Raw genomic sequence first — 19,743 nt, 5'->3', positions numbered from 1 at the left:
CTCTGTGTGTTGAAAACCAGGTCATTTGCCGAGTGCCTGAACGTGGCTTTAACAGCCTCAATAGGGGTGGATGTGGTTTTCCTCTGAGGAACTCTTGGCCTTATGTTACATATTTGCAAAAGCACACACTTCCCTCCCACCCCATCCCTAAAAAGAAAAATAAAAACCCCACAGCTGCTGTAAATCAAGGAAAATTCATAACTTGCTTGAGGTACAACAGCTGTTGATTTAAGGCTCAACATCTTTGGGAGCACATTGCTGCTGGGAAGATAAAAATCCTTTCGACAAAGTTGTGATCATAAAAATTGCAAGGCTTTAGTCAACATTTAGAGAGGATTTGCATCTCCCTTATAATAAATAACAATAATAATAGTTCACATTTATACGGTGCTTCCCAGATTCAAAATGTTTTACAAACATCAGCTAATTAATCTTATTGAAATACTTTCCCTCACAATACAGTGATATACAGTCCAAAATGTATCTCATAAAGGGGGCTGATGACTCATGAAATGCAGCATTTTCCTCGCTGTCTGACTGTCACTGGCTTTTAAAATGGCAAATATAAAAATCACACACCTTTATATTTATGCAGCCTGTTCTTCAATTATTACATCTGTGCAGTGGCCGCTATGGTTAATTTGGGCTGGGAGCATGACTGGAATTTGGATCTCAAGTCTGATTCTCTGGTCTCTTCATTCTGTGCTCTGGGATTTGCTCACATTACGGAGGACTTGTGGCAGCCATCGTGAGCCTGCCAAGGCTAATGATCCCCAGCTCCTGCTCAAGGTCTGTGGGTGAAACAGGCTGCTCCAGGGGGCAGGTCAGAGAGGGCACCAGTCTTTTGGGGAGCAGCGGGGGGGTTACCTCCCTCTCAGCAAGATCTGCAAAGGCCATGGAGGGAGAACAGCATTGGCAGCTCTTGTAAATACTCCCTGAAGTCCTTACTCTGTTTTGGGAATGTAAAGGAGACCTGAAAGGGATATGTGCCAAATTTGCACTCCTCTTGTATCCCCCTCCTCATATATCCCATCTCATACCATGTCCCTGAAGGAATCAAGCCTGTGGTGGTGAAGAAGGATTTTTGCTAGCACAGTTTCTAGGATATATTTCTTGACTGACAGCCAATGTTTTTGTGAGAATCTTACCAGTCAAACCATACCATTGACTTACTGTCGATAATGGCTGATCGAGGTTTTCCTGCTGTTCCCAGCAAAAAAATCTCTGTGTTCCCAGTGCAGAGGACACATCCTCAAAAGCTGGAAGCACAAAATAGGGTTGTACCTAGGGATTTACTTCTCCCAGAATGTGCGGTACCTTTATTGAAAAAGATCGGGTAATTTTACAGCTTTCACCATTGTTTACTGCTTCTTACTTAAAAATTAATGTAGGCGAAAATCCTATAATCTTTAAACTGACTAAAGATGAAGCCAAACTCAAGCCAACCTTTGCACCAGACACACATACTAATGACTCTTCATGCTAATATACTTTACTTGGACTTACTAATTACTGCTACAACTATGGTAGCATTTTTTATAGTAAGCGGTAAGGTAATTGCATAGCTGTGGGATTATCTTGTGGGATGGGATCATTGTTAAGTACTTCTGCTTTCTCTCTGTAGAAATTTTGAAAGACTGCATTCTAGGTCTTGACTCTTATTTATATGAATGCTGCTTTACTCCATATAAGTAATATCAGAAGCATTACAGTGAATGCAAAAATAGTTTACTAAGTCTACAAGGCCCTTTTAAGCTGACAGAGTGGTACAAAGTGTCTTTAAACATTTATGAGAATCAGACTGTTGGGGCTCTTTACCTCAGATCCATGCTTGGTTTAAATCAGTTTGTTGACTGAAGAAAATGACAGCAGAGGAAACCAAAACCTGCGGAGTTTGCTCTCCTTTCACAGGCAGGTCTTTTTGCATCACAACAAAAAAGACGACGGCATCCTAAAAAATTTTCAGCAACTACCGGTATGTGTCTTTCTGGTCACCAGCTGTACCACTCAGTCCTGCCAGGCTCAGCACATCACAGATCCTGTGACAGGTCTGGATCCAAAGCTTCAGCTGCCCTAAGTGCATTGCTGAGACTTCAGGAGAGGAGCAGCCACTTGCAGCGAGGAAAGCCCCTGTAAGTCCGCGCTGGGGAGGAAGGACCTGGAGGCATCCAGCCATGGCTGTCAGCTGCTGTCATGTAGCCCTAGCCTGCCCCTTACCTCCATCCCTGTTCTTGGCAGTCCTGCCTCCCACGGCGTAGCTCTGGGTTTTCTAGCAGAAGCCCTTACCTGAAAAAGCAGGCTTAGAGGTATCTGAGTGCTCTAGCTAGTCTTGAAATGCTTTGCCTCAACTGTGAAAGGTCACTTTGAACAAAGGGGATAATGTAACCAATTGACCTTCTTCCCTTGTGTATTCAGTCATAAATGATGACTTCTGACTAAAATATATGTTTGCTACTTTTTCCGTCTGTTACTGCTGAAGAACCATCATTACCGTGGAAGCATGAGCCAGGTTCTCTCCGGTTTGTGCTTCGTCAGCAGGGAAACTGCCCGAGTCCAGGCTGCAGCGCGCTTATCGCTGGTGATGCATGAAGTCAGATGCATGGAGCCAGCTTTCTGCTCACAGATCCACTTTGCAGGATTGCCCATTAGTAGAAGATAACTTTTCTTTGGGACTTCAGCAGATTTGAGCTGACAGTTGTCAACATGTGGGATGTGAATGTGGAGCCTTTATGGTAGAAGTTCTAAAAAGTTACTTTTTAAGCTAGAAAACGTACTTTAAGCAGTGACACATGATGCTTCAGTGACAGGTACGGTTTTCAGATCATACCTTGCTTCTAATAAAATACTTTTTTGTATGTTATCACATCACATGAACGATGTTTATATCATCACTCAAAGAGTATTGCCATGACCTCATACTTACAGAGTAATCCCTGTGCTTTATTTACACATTTGAGACTGATTTTAAGTGTTTAGTCATAATTTCCATTTAAGCCTGAAAATAAATGTTTGAGATATCTGAGCATGAGTTTGTTGTTCAGACTATTCTTTACACCCAGTACTGAGCCGAGAGCCCTCTTCACATTTTTAAACTGAACCACATATTGTCAGCTGGGTGAGGGGAAGACTAATGAAAACTTTGCTGGTAAACAGGGATCAGCACTGCTCACCACTTTTAATTCATGTAAGTGCTAAGGAATTGACAAAAATTTATGTGTAACCACTTAGTGGTAAGTAGAAAACAGGTAAGGAAAAAGTATTATCATATGACTTGAAATTGCCATGAATCTAGTAAGTAACAGTTAATACCTGCCTTTTTGCAAATACCTATGTACACAAATGCTCTGGATAGATGCTCAGGCTACTCTACTATAAAAAGGCTAAAACCTCAAAATCTACAGAAGACCTCTTGAGAAATAGGTCAGAATGTGGAGTTAACTAGTAAGGAAATGTGGAGGACAGGGGAGTCCAAATGGCACGTATCTTACATCACACGGCTTTCAATCATTATTTTTCCTAAAACCAGAAGGACTCCTCTGCATTTTATGGCCCAGTGAGTAGAGCCTCCAGCCAAGATGTGGGAAACAGAGGGTCAACCCTCCTTTCTTCCCAAGGGATTCAAAGCCACATCTCCATACGCAAGGAGAGAGTGTTATGTTATCATTTATTTTTGGAGATACGGATCTGAATTTTTTTTGGAAGATACCTGTTTTAGCGAAGCTTTTAGCATCACAGTTTTGAGTTTAAGCACGTAGGCTGCACTTAAATCCCCTTTTGGGTACCCAGGCCAGAGTCCCATGGGCACAGAGATGACAACATTGCTAAGCTGACAGTAGCAGTATCATGACAAATCTATGGTTTTGACCTTAGTACAGTTGTCTTACCTCCTTTGACATCAACACCTCTTCTGAAAGAGCTGTTGAAGAGAAGTAACATTGGTCTTGTCATATGAGAAGAAACATAACTGTGCAGGAAGAGTTTTTGACAAGTAATTGTAATGTCCCTCCTCAGTCTCCTCACGCCCTCTTCTCTCAGCCCATACAGTATAAATGGAGTTGTTTTATAGATTTTATACATTTTTTTCTTTAATGACTAAAACCTTTTAGATAATTTTAATTGAAATTAAGGCATTTACAGAGAAAATTCTAAACCATTTCTTAAGAGTAAAAGAAACAGTTTAGCTCCTTTTAATCGTGTCTACCGATCTGAAGAAACATGAGCAACCTCTCTGTAATCCTGGCAGTCCTGTAGAGCATCCCTTTCTCTGCATCCTTACTCTTAGAGATCTGTAAGGAATAGTTAGGATAACCCTGTATAGATTTAAGCCTTTTGTAAGAGTTTATTCTCCCAGACATTACACTTCTTTATTTATATATTTTAAAATTTCAAAAGCAGAGGACTTGTTATAGTCAAGTATATAGTTCTTCCAAGCTAAACCAGACTAATATTTTACGAGCAACGTAGCAGAGCGTGGAAAGAACAGAAATAAATAAATCAGCTGGTGAACCATTATCATTCACTTTACGTAGTAAAAAACAAATAAAGCTGTCATTTTCTAACTTTTATTGAAAATAAATTGAAAAAGTATATCATTCTTAAACCTAGCAAAGAAACAGAGAACTGCCTAATATTCTGTGATGTACATTACTTGTGTAATATATATTACAAAGGGGAAAAAAAAGAATGAAGTAGTGAGATGGTTTAAAGTTGTAAAAGTGGCTTATCATATCCTAGAATCATAAAAGACTCATTTGAAGGAGAGAGAGAATAAAGGAGGAGGAAAAAATCAATTAAGAGTAAGCAAAGTAAATAGCGGTTGTTTCTATCTTCCTACACTGCTTTGCAGCCACTATATCAAGCAGAGAAAAGGGTAGGCGGGTGTGGGTGTTGTAAAAGTCCAATATAGGAATTGGCTCAAAACCTCGGATTTCTGAAATAGTTTCAGAACTATGCAAAACACTGAAGTATTATTTTTCAAGGATACCAACATAATTACATAGACTTCTCTTCTGAAAAGTAAAAGAAACTTACTAGCAATTTTCTTCCAGCTCTGTGGATTGGAGTCACAAAAGCAAAGCAAAGAGTAAGTCCCCATACTTTGTCAGTCTGTCAGAGGCACGTGAAGCTTTGGTAGCCCAGATGAACGAGCCAGGTTGTGCTCCATAGGACGTCGTCCTTTTTCCAAACACCTGACCTGGGAGTCAGTTGTGCTGAGGACAGTTTTGATCTTTGCTCCTCATTGACCAAACACTGAGCCGGGTGAATTACTTGTGTAGTTCAGTGAGTTCAACTGCATGATTCACGCTTGCCCTCCTATAACCAGACCAAGCCTACAAAACTAATTCCCAGGGTGACGTGACAACGATCAGTTTACAGTGAGTCTCCTCCACCCCACAAAGTTTTGGACCAAGTAGCTACGCAGAAAGGCTTCTTAATTAGTGTCACTTGTCCCTTCTACCACTCAAGGGTTCTTCAGCCCAGTTTCTGGCACTTTGTGCCTCATTACTACGGAAATCTATGAGTTGCCTAATCACTATTTTGGATTTCAAAACCAGCTCAGTTGAGAAGTTCTCCATCTTAAATGCTTCAGATAGCCCTTTCCAGAGGATGATCTGTGGCCAGCTGACATGTCCAGGGTGCTGACAGCTAACGAAACATGCACTGATGAGAAACCTGCTCACAAAGATAAAGGGTATTTTATGCAATTTGGTTATACGTTAAAAACACTGTCCAGTTTCCTCAGAGCAGTTGCTGATCACACATTAATTATCCTTTAGAAAAGACCATTACCAAAGGCTAAAAAGGTTTAACCCTATTGAGGGGAAAATTCTTGTCCTGTAAAATATTTTTCGATAGTCAACGTATAATAGCTCGCTTCAGAAAAAAATAGCAGATGCCATGTTTAGGGGGAAGTAATGAGTTACACAGTGTTCAGCTCCTTCAGAGGACCTCAGGAAACAGAGGACATGAATTACATTCTAATTTATAGTATCCTAATTGTGTCAGTTTACCTGGAGAAATAAACAAAGGCTTCTTCATATAATATACCTGACAAGCATTTATTATAGCATCCTCAAGAAGCAACTTCCAGTGAGAGGTATTTTCATGCACAGTCTTATTAAAAAGTTAAGGAAATTGGACAGGATATTTGACAGATAAAATTAGAAAATTAATGGAAATAGATAACCCACTCAGATATTCAGAAAAATTTATACTTTCTACTCAGAGTAAGAAGCACACAAATTGTAATTGAATGTTAAATACAATTATCACTACAACAATTTTGCTTTGCCCATAGAGAGCATCATGGTGTCATGTAATGTGAATAATTTCCTGGTTTGTGAAGAAAGACATACAATAATTTTGTTTTCACTTTAAACTGTCCGCTATTTCCTGCAGCAGTCTTGGGAAAATGTATGAAATTGTTCCTACTTTTGCTCAATTCCTTTTGAAATACAAGATTTAAAGTGTATGTGAGATGGGTGCATCTGTGCACACTTTAAATGTCATTATATGAAGTTCTGTGCATGACTGTTCATTTTGGAGCCATTGGCAAAGCTCAAATTGATTTCGAACTTTTCATCTGCCAGAGGAATACATATTAACACGATGGACAAATCTGCAACCTAATATGGGTGACAAGTGACAAGCCTTACATCAGCTAGGAACTGTGGTGTTCAGGATTATTGTCAACAGAATCTGTCCAAAAGGATGCTTTGTTTTCATCGTTCTGAGCATATTCTCCTTGAAAATATATTTTTTACATAATTTCCTTAATTTTTTTTGAGCAAGAAGCCATTTGCATGAATTTTTTTTCAATATTTGGCACTGGGTAAAATACTCTTTTTGATGATGATTACTGTATTTATACTCAGTTTGGGGAGGTAGTACAAGAAGATAACAATAAAATAAACCGCAGTCTGTGGTATGCCTTGGATGTGGCATTGATTATGCGGCTGCTACTTTCCCATTGTGCCCCTGTTCCTGGCACCCAGTCAAGCTCCTGACAACAATGATTCAGGTTCTCATTCTTACTGAGCATCCCCTTCTCTTTCTGTAAAAAGCCTTTTGGCTCAGCTGGCTTCTAAACAGGTGTATCCCTTTTTTCTGTACCTCATTAGGCACCTTGCCAAGGAGAGAAAGGCTGATTCAACGTCCCTGTCAAACGGTCTCTTTTAAAGTGGCACCTTTGAAAGTGAGATCCGGTATTTTGCTGGTGTGTCTGGGCTCAAGTTTGGGAGACAACGGAGCATTCCTGGTTATCCCAGAAATAAATTTCTTAAGCTTTAGTGATGACATTGGAGCACGGGTCTTTGTTTCTGCGTATCTCACCAAAAAATGTATATCGTGTTTCAGATATTTCCAGTAATGGTTGCCAACGTATGACCACAGATAAACAGATCTTTCATGGTTTTCTTAAGGTGGAATTATTCATATGAAGAAAGCTTTTCAGGAGATCCATTCTGATAGTTTTTAATTGGGAAACATTTCCTTTGGAGAAAAAGGGGCTTCAGCCCATGCAGAAGCTGAAAAAACAGGTTCTTCATGTAAATAAGGTTATCTGGTGTGTTTAGCTTCTACATGTTTTGGCTGGAGCCCTCCGCAAAACCTGCTGAGATGTTCCTGCTCTGGGGAGCTACCACAGTCCCTGCACCCTTCTGTGTACACCCCTGGTAATTACATCCTGCGGTGCCATTCCCCGCAGGCCACAGAGCTCCTTTTCTTGAGCGACGATGCCTTGCATGTCCTCTCTTTTGATTCTGTCAAGCTGGTTTCCCAAGATATTTAAGATTTCTTCTGATTCAATGACTTACCAGTGGGCAAAAGGCCATCTCACTCTATTTTCATCCCTTCCCTGATGTTTGTGATAGCAGGGGACCTAGGGACAAATGTTCTGCATTGAAAGTCTCTGGCCTCTGAACTGGTTGCAAGTTAGTGTGCGTGGAATTTTACACCTGGACAGACCACAGCTAAATATGATAAATATTAAGGCTGAGGGTTACAGAGCTAGGTTTACTAGCTACTAGGTTTAGCTAGATCACTCCACGTGAAATGAATAGCGGTTACGTGGATAATTCTCTAACTAGTTTTAATTAGACAATGTGGGTGCAAGTGTGGACATGCTGAATGGATAGATAATAAAAAAAAATAATCACCAGTTTATTCTTGCTTCTTTTTAGATTGTCAAATCTCTACTGCAGCTGTCATGAGCCAAAGCTGCGTGTTAAGTACATCACATAGGATTTTGATAATTACTTCCTAAGCTAAAGCTAAGCCTACTTTGCACGTTTGATCATAGTCTCAGCCTATGTTTGTGCTCTTGCTTGCCTGTTTTCCACCCCGTCAGCAACCTACGCTTGGCTCCCCTCACCCTGGACTCAAACCAGCTTGGGAAATGAGATCTCCGGTGCTTTTGCCATGGGATTTGTGCGGCACATGAATGGCTGCCTCCAGCAAAGCTCTGGGGGCCTGGCTTGCCACCCTGTGCTCCAACCATTTGGTGATCGGCCCCATGGTTGTGATTGACTCCCCTGGGGCACTGCTGGGGGGAAGCAGCCTCTGGGCAGGTGGGGGTCTCAGCTGGGAGGCAGGAGCGGGCAGCGGTCGCTGCCTGGCAGCGGGGCCAGGGCTGGCCGGCCCCAGCTGCAGAGCCTGCCTGTGTCCAAATTTGGGCTCAGCACCATGAACCAGGAGGCTTCCTCGGCTACCAGCCTCAGCCTGGGCCAAACAGGCTGTATAGGTATATCCCACTCATCTGAATGCACATGTGGTTGTGCCACCGTAACACCTGCGCTGCTATAGCCTATCCTAGACTTCTACTATACAGGCTTAAAAATTAATAATTTAAAGAAAACAAAGGAAAAAATTAATTTAAGGAGTGCTTGATGATGCCAGATAATGTGGCCATCTATCCAGAAAGAGAAGATTATATATACAAGTTACAAAGAATGTTTGCAAACATTATCGTTAATGTGCACACCTTATCAACATACATTGATTTTATACGCATCCTTTAATTTAAATAGTTTTGATTTTCTGTCTGGAAGACAAAAGAGAACATTAATAGCCATCGCTTAGTGAGTTTACAGAGCTGTACATTAGCTCCTCTAAAATGATCTTGTGTTTGTTATGCTTTAACTACTAATATTTAAAAGAATATTAAAAATGCTGGAAACCCAAATCAGGTAGACATGATATAAATAAATTGTATATTTGATATTAATTCACCCTGTTACTTCCTATCATCCTCTATAAAATTGTATACTTCTTGCAAAGCTACCAACAACAATCTCTGTGTGCCAGTTTATTACCTGTATAGATATCATTATTCCCCTGTGACAGCAAAGTCAAATTCAAGGCATTTTTCATAAACTAGGAAAAATTACCTTTCCAGTGACATATGACACAACCTTCAACTACTAAATGAATCCAGGAAAAATTCTCCTTTGGGAAAAGACCTTACACATGATTTGTCAGCCTTAAAAACATTTTTTGAGAAAGTTAATTCTGAGAGGCTTTACAACTGAGCAATGTTTTCTGCCTATATTTAAACTGTCCTCTGCTCTGATGCATTTCAGAATCAAAACTACAGAAAAAAATTTTGCTTTACTATATTTTAGCTGTACAAAGACTTTTAGGCCCTCATGGTAAGATCTGAGACCTTACTGGAAATCTCATATAAAAATCTTATTTGTAAATGTCACGTCATGATTTTCAGCACCAAGGTGTTCCAGGAGATTGATGCTGTGATGAGGAGCCTGAGGAATGGAGACTAAAACTGAGGTGAGACATCTGGGGATTGGCAGGGGAGTTAAAGCAGGATGAAGTGGTTGAAGCAAAAAGCATCAGCTTTGGGGATGAGGGGAGGACAAAAGAATATTCATGAAAAGAGCACACTCCTGCCAAAATCTCACCTAGATTTAACCTTCCTTCTGCTGTTGATAAAGACGTGTCTGTAAAGCCCAGTGGCACCTGGGCTCCTCAGTGCCGGTCCATATGCAGGATGATAACCTACAGATGCTACTACCTGCCCTCAGTTACTAGGATGGGGTGAATCCACTCTGCCTGCCCACAGCTCAAGGAGGGTTAATGAATGGCTTAATTACCTCCCCTAGCTGAGATCAAGCTGCAGATTTGAACCAGCTGCTGTAAGAGACGGCTGCCTGGGCATCATGGGGCAGCAGGTGGTAAGGCTGCAGGCTGCCCTGGAGAGGCTTCAGAGATGCAGGCTGACAGGAGTGGTGGAAAAAACAATGATGTGGAGAGGAAAACTGACAAGCAGGGAGCTAGGAAGCTGCAAAGGAGGAGGGAGAGATAGAGAAGGATGATCTGCTATTGCTTGTTCTAGAGCTGGCAGCAAAGAGCATCTCTGGCTATCTCTGCTCCCACCTGAATGGGTTGGGCTAGAGTGTCTGAAGTTAAGGTAGGGGCTCGTAGCTGAGTTTGCAACCCCTTGCATCTACAGGGTGTGACTTTGAGCTGTTCGTTATCTGTGGGGACTGGCTCTCATGGTTGAAGAGAGCGGCATGCGATGGGGATGCTTAACTTCATTGTAAGCATGTGCAACAGGCCTCTGCTGCTCAGAGCAGGCTTCTGCTGCCTGCAGCAGAATTCCTGGTGGAATTCAGCTGCGCAGCACAGGTCCGTGCTGCGCAGAGACCCTGAGGCTACCTTTAATGGCAGCACTGTATGGCACCTGTGTGGCACTTGGTCTCACACAGGTGATCTTGCTGAAAACCTTGTCGGAGCAGTCTGAACAGCACAGTGTTTAAAGCAGCTAAACCCCTTCAACCCAGCTGGATCACAGCTCTTCCAGGTGATGCTATGCTAGATACACAGATACTTACCATTCAGTGTAACTGAAAATACTGCAAAGGCAAGGCTCTGGTGTTTACTGAAGCAGGGTAACACTGCTAGTCTTCTCTATCCTGCAGTCTAGGAAAATTGTTTGCCATCTGCATATGCATATAGTGTTAAAATTGGAATTTCCTGGGATCTGGAGAACTTGCATTTCAAATAAAACCATGTGAAATTACTTATGTACGTAACTTTTCAAAAGCAAATTAAGCAGCTTCTTCAGGACTGGAGGTACATGAGCAAATGTCTGTCTGAGAGTGGGGCAGGCAAGATGGTCACATCCCGGCAAAACTGGGGTCTGGACTCTGTCACTGTCTGACTCGTGGGACCTGGCTAGCGGTGAGTGTAGCTGCCGGTGAGGTGGTCAGACTGCTGACCAGCTGGGGCTGGGGGGGCCTCACGCTCGATGTGTTTGGGAGGAGGCTAGGCCTGGCAGAAGCAGAGCTTGTGGTGCATGTATGTTGTTTCCAATGCTGCAGAGGCTAAAAACCCCTTGTAGAAAATGGAACTCAGTTCTGTTAAGTACTTCCCAAAAAATAACACAAGGACCTTCTGTACAAACAATGGTTGCAGTCCTGGGTATCCTGTTACTTTTTTCTTTAGGGTATTTGTTTTATGCCGTTACACTCACTCTCCCCACTTAAACTTCATCTGACACTTTTGCAGCATTTCAGGATTTCAAGAGTGTAAAAAAAAAAACCAAACCAAAAAAAACCCCAAAACACAACCAAACAACCAAAACAAACCAAAACAAAAAAAACCCCAAACAAGTATCAAAAGCCCATTTTTAAGCATGTGGTCATTCCTCAGTCCAGTAAGTGCAACTTTCAGAGAGGCAGATTGCTAGTGCCTGTCTTCTGGTGCTGGTAAATATGTAGAAGTGCCTGGTAACTGATCATAGTTTGGTCTATGTGAAGGTTTGGGTGGGAAAAGGTGGGGAAAGAGTGTTAAGAATAACTGATGTATGGTGGAGTCATGCAGAGACAGCTCTACCCTGAGCAACTGCTGAGATGTGAGCACAGGGTGAAAGCTCTCTCACTAGTTGTGTGTCATTCTTCACTCAACCTTATTGCAACTACTTTTTCCCCCTCCTGTCTTCTCAGTAGAGAAGTATTTGCCCATCAGTGTTTTGCAGTGGGTGACTGCTCAGCTCACAGCAAAACTTGGAACGTGATCAGCTGTGCCAGCCGTTGCTATCTCAGTATTTCCATGGGGTGTAGCATCCAAACACCATACAGTCATTAATAGCTCTTTTCCTCAAAGGCTTTTCCACTGTTTGGAGGGATAAAGCTAGCAAAGGGGTACAGGAATACAGGGGCTATGGAAGAAGGCTGTGGCTGTACTGGGAAGTCAGTTGCTGAGTTGTTTGCAGTCCGGGCTAGTGAGCTGTCTGTTGGACTATCCTTCCTACTCTATTCTGTTTGCTTGAGCTGAACTCATTGTGTTTGAACTTAACTAAGACTCAGAGAAACTGCTGGACACCTACCTACTCTATATGTACAGTTTGCTGGGCTCTTCATCCTCGGGAAATTTCACTGAACCTTGCTGAACTTCAGTGTCTGCTGTGGCATGTGCTCCTGTGCAGCTCTCTAGTCTCTTCACATGTAAATAATAGCTATATCTGATCATGGGAAACTGCATTTTTCCACTGTCTTATATTCTTTCTCACCTGTTCTAGTCATATGTCTTAAGGATGAAATCTAATTTCAGTAAAACCCAAGAGCTACCATTTAAAATGACCCTTCTCTTTACCAGCAAGACTACCTGATATAAGACTACTTGATTTAGTTTAAGAGATTTTCAGGGATGACTTATTTTCCTTTGTAAGTCTGTATTTAGTAAGGGATAATGCAAAGGAGCTGGCTAGCTAAAATACAGAATTTGCAAGCTTAAAGTGGTTTGTTGCTTTTAATGTGTATGTGGAATAAAATGAAGATGTTTTGTTTGGGGGCTTATAATGTACAAAACCTTCTTTCTCAAAGCTTCCTAAGTTGATCGCATTAAGAAAAGCAACAAAAAGGGTTAATAAAAGTAACAAAAAGGGCTCTTTAAAAATTAGAAACATTGGAAACGTGTTCTCTGCTCCTTTCAAGAAGACAAACCGAACATAATTCCACTGTCCACAGCTCCTCCCAGTAATGTATGAGCATGTGTTTGTTCAGTTCTGTAAGGTCAGGGGACAGCTGAGTTATTAGTGCTGTATTAGAGAACACATATTGTGACCATGATCCAACCAAGCCTTGATCCGAACGTCCTTTGCAGTACATATGCCCCCTGACACTTTTAATTTTTTATATACGTTTTTGAATGTCTGTGCTTTATCATCAGCAGACTGCTGTGTGCAAATCCACCCTGAATTTCACAGGCAAGTATGCTATGATGTTGCATCTGATCATTCATCTTTTCCGAAAGTGGGATTAGTGGGAGTTTACAATTATCTAGCTTTACTTCTCATGGAAAGCTGTTGCAAAACTAATGGCACTAAGATACGGGAGCATTTTTCTTGTGGCAAAAATCACACAAGTCAGAGCTTGCCACTTACATTTTCCAAGATAAGTTTGATGATTATCCTGTAAATGAGCATTGATTTTTTTTTCCTGTAGATCCCATTACTTTCAATCCCAGAGAGATTGTTCTGTCTTCTTGCATACCTATTATAAATGTATAGCAAATCTTTTCTCCGTACATTATTGCTTTTTTCTTAAAAAGATGCCCTAAACTCCCAAACCCACAACCTCCCCTTTCCCCGTCATGCTCTGAATGCCAGACCCTGACTATTTTTAGTGCAGCCGGAGATGGGTGTGCTTTTATAACTGGCTGACCCACAAGGTGGCACTAAAGAGAAAAGTGACAACTTGGCTAATAAAAAGTGAAAACCAAAGGCAAAATACCTTTTTGTACTGTGCTGAATCAATATTATTTTAATTAGGAGCATGCTTCCTTTATTGTCGGTTTAATTTTATTTTGTGAAAAGCCTTAAAGCTATATAGCAGCAAAGATGGTTCATTGCCCCCATCCCACATCAAAAGTTAAGTTTTAAAGAGAATGAACGAGACATAGGTCATCTACTTATCACAGTTCCAGAATCTCAGGGAGGATAATTGTGATCAAAATGTAGTTAATTAATTTTCTTCTCTAAGGAATAAAGGAATTCAAATGCACTAAAAGCTGAAATCTTCTCAGTTATTAGTCATGTTGGTAAGAGATACGACATGAGGAATTATTTATCGTCTGCGATGTGAATGAGTTTTCTACTGGAATGTTTTGATTGCTTAATTTTTATGCCTTTGCTGTTGTGTGCTCTGGTCTTATTTCATAAACAAATTATTTGAAATAATATGGTTCTGTGATCAAGAATTTTATACCAACAGGGGTTAAATCTTGCCACTTCGATAACGAGTATGAATTCTCACCAAAAACATCTTAATCAGGAAATTCCTTTTGAGATCCAAGTTACAAGTGAGTGGTCAGATTAACGCTTTTCTAACAAGAAAGTAGCAGCCGTGACTGTTCTGTAGGCTGCTGACCTGAAGCTTACAACATAATTAAATAAATTGCATCAGAGTAATTTCTAGACCTTTATAACCAGACTAGCTACAGTATTTTTATTTCTTCTGAAATGTGTGCCTATGGGATCAGTACTGTTAAGGGCGATAGGGGGCAGGAGTTTACTTGCGAAGACAAACTTAAAATAGTACCAATGCATTAAGAAACCAAAAAAATCCTTAAAGGGATTCTAAAGTATTTTTCTGTGAGGTGAGCAGTATTACAGAAAACCTGGTAGCGTGCTCTGGGACCCACCAAATGATCAGATGTATTGGTAATGTATTTTGATGCTTAATGAAATTGCAACTTTGCAACCACCCTGGAAACAAAAGTGACCCATGCGTAGCTTGAAAGACTGGAATCTAGAATGACTGGGAAGGATATTTTAATGTATTTTAAACATTGGTTAAAATCTAAGTGCTACTGATGCATTCAGAATAGTTTTATCACTGCAAACAGTTACTATTAAAAAAAATAAATCAATAACGGGTATTCTACATTCAAAGACCTCATTCAATTGGTTCACATTATTCATTGTGTGAGGAAGTAAAAGCATCTATTCCTCAGGATCCCAGTAAAAGCAAACCCAGGCAAATGTTAGCCAAGACGAGCACTGAGGTAAGCACTCCCGTCCATTCAGCTGACCTCCTCTACCCTTTCCTAGTTTATCCCCCCCCAGTTTAGGACTCCTCTTCAGCACTTGCTCCATTTTAAAGGCTAGCCCAAAGAAAGCCACGTTTCAGCGTGTACCAAAGTGCTTTGTTGGAATCAATTATAAAAACACGGCAACCATAAGCACACGCTGACCTTCTTCCTTGCAGTCCTTATTCACAGAAAGTTTGGGATCAATCAGAATTTGGACTGAAGAATTTCACAGCGATTCTGGTTGTAGATGTTTGTTACTGTTTTTACAGATCATTCTTCTTGAAGGACTATTGCAGGCTATTTTTCCCGCAGCCGTTAAATTTTGGCCACATTTCTTCAAAAATTGTCTATTTTATACTTTATCCAGGACATTTGGCAAGTCACAGGTCCCTAAAGTATTTTGATTGGGAAGGTGAAGGTCAGCGCGTATATCCGTACAGTAACTCAGGGAGTCCATGGGAGGGTTCGACTGGTTATGGTGGAGCTGACTAAACACATTCACATACTCATACAGTGTCTACTGGACACAAAAATGGGCCTGAGGCAGGTGATGGTAAAGCACGACAAGTGCTTTTGCATAAGGGGGCACTGTCTAGCTTAGCTAAATCAGGAGACCCACGAGGGAACATCCATATTCTTTCCTTGTAAAATGGGAAATGGGATATTGAAAGAAACAAAAGAGCGTGGGATGTTTATAATGCTTTACAAAACACGCTAAACTCTGTCTGCATTGACATCCAGTACCAGAAGTCTGAGCATGTATTGTAGAGTTAAATGGAGAAAGAGATTATCCACAGATTAAAAAAAAAAAAGTGTTTTAAAATAAATTTTAATGGAAATAAACCCTTGCCTTGCCCACTATCATGCTCCTTGTATTTTTCAGTGAAAAGGTGCTGAACTAGCAGGTAAGACACGTTCTAGGTGTGGCAATGTTGGTTCCTAACACAATCTGGAGTTTCCACAAATTCTTGCTCTCCCCCGAGACTAACTTCTTACCACTAATTGATTCCAATTAGCCAGTTTTAACTGTAATTATTCAGTGAAAGAAACAAATGGTATTACAGCTATGCTCTGCACCCCACTACTAACAACATGGCATTATTGAACTTGTGGAATTGAAATGGCTCATGCTTGGAAAAAAAAAACCCCACACCTTCAAGAAGCTGTGTTTAAAAACACTGAGAAAAAAACCCTTTGTAAAGAAATTGAAATATACTTTAACTAAAACTTGCTAGCAGAGAATGAGGACACTTGTTTTACTTCTAAATTGCAGCTGAAATGAGGAAAAAGAAATGAATGGGAGAAAAAGAAAAATCAGTTGCTGAATAGATGTGGATAAATATGAAAACAGAACATCTGGGGAAAATAATGCATCTCAGCCACCTAATTTAGAAATTTAAAATATTTAATTCTCATATGAAAGCAGACATTTTAATCCTAAAACTTGAGATAGAAAATGTTGGCTTTTGAGTAAAAAATGTTATGATTTAGTAGGGTAGTACTGAGTAGTTTTAAAAGGGTTGAAATAAAAAGGAAGACAATTCCATAGCAAAGGATGGCGATGGTACGATTTCAAAGCACGGGGTGAATGGGAAGCAGTGGGTGGTCACTGGGGCCTGGTTGTACATCGGCGACACTCCATTGATGCCTCCTCAGATGTTCCTTCCAACTCGAAAAGCAACTGAAAAGAGGTGATGGTGAGAGAGAAAGGAGGGAGGAGAAGAGGATCCAGATTACTAGGGAGCCTGTCTGTCCTGCGGTAAACTTCCAGCTTCTCATTAGGTAGGACTTTACCCACAACATAGTGCAGCACCGTGCCCCTTCCTCTTATGTCTGTTCCTTTATAAAAGAAAAAATAGAACTTGTCCCAGACGAAGCCGTATCTAGTCATCTGGCCATCTCTAATTATAAACTAAACATAAATAGTGCTTAAAGCCACTGGACTTAAGTAAGAAAGAAGGTCATTTATACAGGTGAGATGAGGTTGAAGGAGCAGAGGAGAATGATGGAAGGAAAGTTCCTTTTCTTGGTATGTTTAAGCCAGCACAAATCACGGTGTGTCAGCTTGTTTTACAATCCAGTGTTCTGGCTGTTTTGGCTTTTAATTAGAAAGTCCTTTCCTTAGCATTTTTTCTTAGCAGTAATTTTTAAACTAAACAGAAGGTGTATTCCCCAGTGCCATATGTTAAACCTGACGTGCTACTGAAAATGTCTTCTGGAAAAAAAACCCCACCCAAACCCTACCCCAAGGTAGGACCACTGTCCCAATCCACTCCCTTTGGCCCACTTGCAAGCCTCAGGGGGACACAACAGTCCCCTGTTAGGCAGTGGGGAATTAGTCGTAACTTGCAAAGTCAACAGATGATAGGCTGCTAATCTTCTCTTTGCTTCCCTGGCAACCTGTTGTGGCTTGGAAAGAGTCATACCCCAGTCATCCACCACTTGGTCGCACAGACAGCGGTAAGTAACAGCCACACGGAAGGTGGGTCTGTGGGAAGTGAATAGTTCATAAGACTTTGGGAGGTCCCCTTATTGATGTGTTTTGACTAACATGTTAGTAGGCTATGAAGTGTAGTCCATTTTAGCACTTAAACAGAAGGGATTAAGAGCTATGGGTATCCTTGACTTTGAAGTATGGAAGGAGAATCCAACTATGACCACAGAGATGCCTGACTGAGGCTGAAAGGGTCAGTGGAGCACTGACTGATGTGGGCTGACGCAGTCTTTTTCCCCTGTAATTCTTCCCTGTATAAATTCCAGTTGTTTATGGGCTTTGCACAGAAGGACATTTTCTGAGCCCTTTACCATGGATTTTTTTGTGTGAGTGGGGTCAGTATGATAAAATCTGTCTGTAAACTTTTGGTATACCCAGATGAATGAAGGATGGATCACTCAGGTTAAAAAGCTGAAAAGGTTAGGCAGCCTCGGAAAGCTGTAATGTGCCGATCCCCTGTTTGGATGAACTGTACCCAGCTGCATGATATACAATAAGGTTGCTCATTTATAGAGCTTTTCTTCCAAGACTGTAAAGCACCACTGTGAATACCGAGAGGTGTTTCTGTGCAATCTTAACGTAACACAAACCACAGCTTTACGGGGGTCCCTCATCAGCTCTTTGCTGGCCACAGTATAAGCTGGTATAGAATTGGAAACTGTGCTGTCTGAAGTTTATCCATGTTTCTTCTGATACTTGCCTAGGGAGGGCCATCTCCACAGCAATACAGTTAAGGTGAGACATGCTCTTTTATTTTGTATGAGTAACTGAAACCCTATCCTATAAGCTCATAAAATGTGATTGCATACAAGATGTTGATGGCCTAGGGGAAGTTTTGAACAACTGGGAGTCATTATCAGGATTTTGCTGAAAAAAAGATCCATGATCTGATGTATTTTCCAACAGTCTTTGCAGAAAGACCAAAGGAGTTGCAAGCTTCAGAGGCACTACCCATGAAATCCATGTGTACGCTTATAACTGTGGACAAATGAAAAAACAAGAATTTTTCACAGATGTACACAAATTGTTTCTTGGGAGGCCCATGCCTTTGTAATTTCTCATCAAAATGGCTATATATAACAATCTGTACACAGAACTACTTGCAGAGAGTAGCATTTGAGAACAAATTAATAAGTTAATACCTCCCTTGACCTGTATCTGGTCAAGCTACATTTTTAGATTCCCATCATTACTAATATGAAGAAGAGGTTAATCTAGTAATGTGCAGTTTTAGAATGATAGATGAGTTGAGGCACATGAGCTATTTAACACTGTACCTAGCAGCAGCTTCTTATCGTAAGTCTCCAGACTGACAAGAAGCCCAAGGAGGGGCAGGGGGAGCTGCAAACCTCTCGATGCGTTGTTTGAATAATGGGACCAAAGTTGGAGGTGAATATAAACAGCCTTAACTCCCGTCACTCATGCCTTGCTCCAGTATTTTGACTGTGCTATTTCAACTTGGCTTAAAAGGAATTAGCCTCATGGCTTTTTACTAGCGTGCACCTTAAATCTTTTACATAACCTATCCGATACTGGCCCTTCAATTTATAGACTAACGTTGTCAAAGCTGAGTTGTGTGACTGACTCCCTCAGCTCGGCTTTGGAAGATCTCAGCCCGGAGAGTTATGTATTTGTTATTTGTGTATTGAGAAGGCCAAAATGATGCTTCTGTGCTGTCACGTGCAGCTGTACATCCCTCTTTAAAAGTGGCAGAGCTGGTTAGCCCAACTGCCTGGCACTCACCACTTTTCTGAGAAGCCTTCACAAAAACCTTAGCCCGTGAAACTTGTAACTATTCAATTGTATTTAATGAAAAATGTGATCAAAAATCAAGAATATTTATAAATAACGCTCAAACTGTTCCACCGTATTCCAGGCTACTTCTTGAAGCACATCTTTGCCTGAATGTCCCCCTGCGCTGCTGATGGGAACAAACATAACTTAAAAACCATTGCAGAAAGCGATAGAGGGAAACACTGCCTATTTTACTAATGCCTGATACTGACAGCCTGCATACAAAAGCTTAAAAGCACTCAGGCACTTCTTTTGTGCTCACTTTTAAAGTGTTTAATGAAACATATAGAAACTGACATTTTAAACCTGTAGCTTTGGATATTATTTTGCAGTGTCAGTTTGTTTCTTTTTTTCCAAATCACATAGCAATAGTTTTCTACCTTTCTGCCTCAAACTTCAGTCGACAA

The sequence above is a fragment of the Aptenodytes forsteri genome, unplaced genomic scaffold (genome assembly GCF_000699145.1).
Source record: "Aptenodytes forsteri isolate BGI_AS27 unplaced genomic scaffold, ASM69914v1 Scaffold366, whole genome shotgun sequence".
NCBI classification, from domain to species: domain Eukaryota; kingdom Metazoa; phylum Chordata; class Aves; order Sphenisciformes; family Spheniscidae; genus Aptenodytes; species Aptenodytes forsteri.
The sequence above is the reverse complement of the archived record's forward strand: the minus strand, read 5'-3'. Positions refer to the sequence as shown.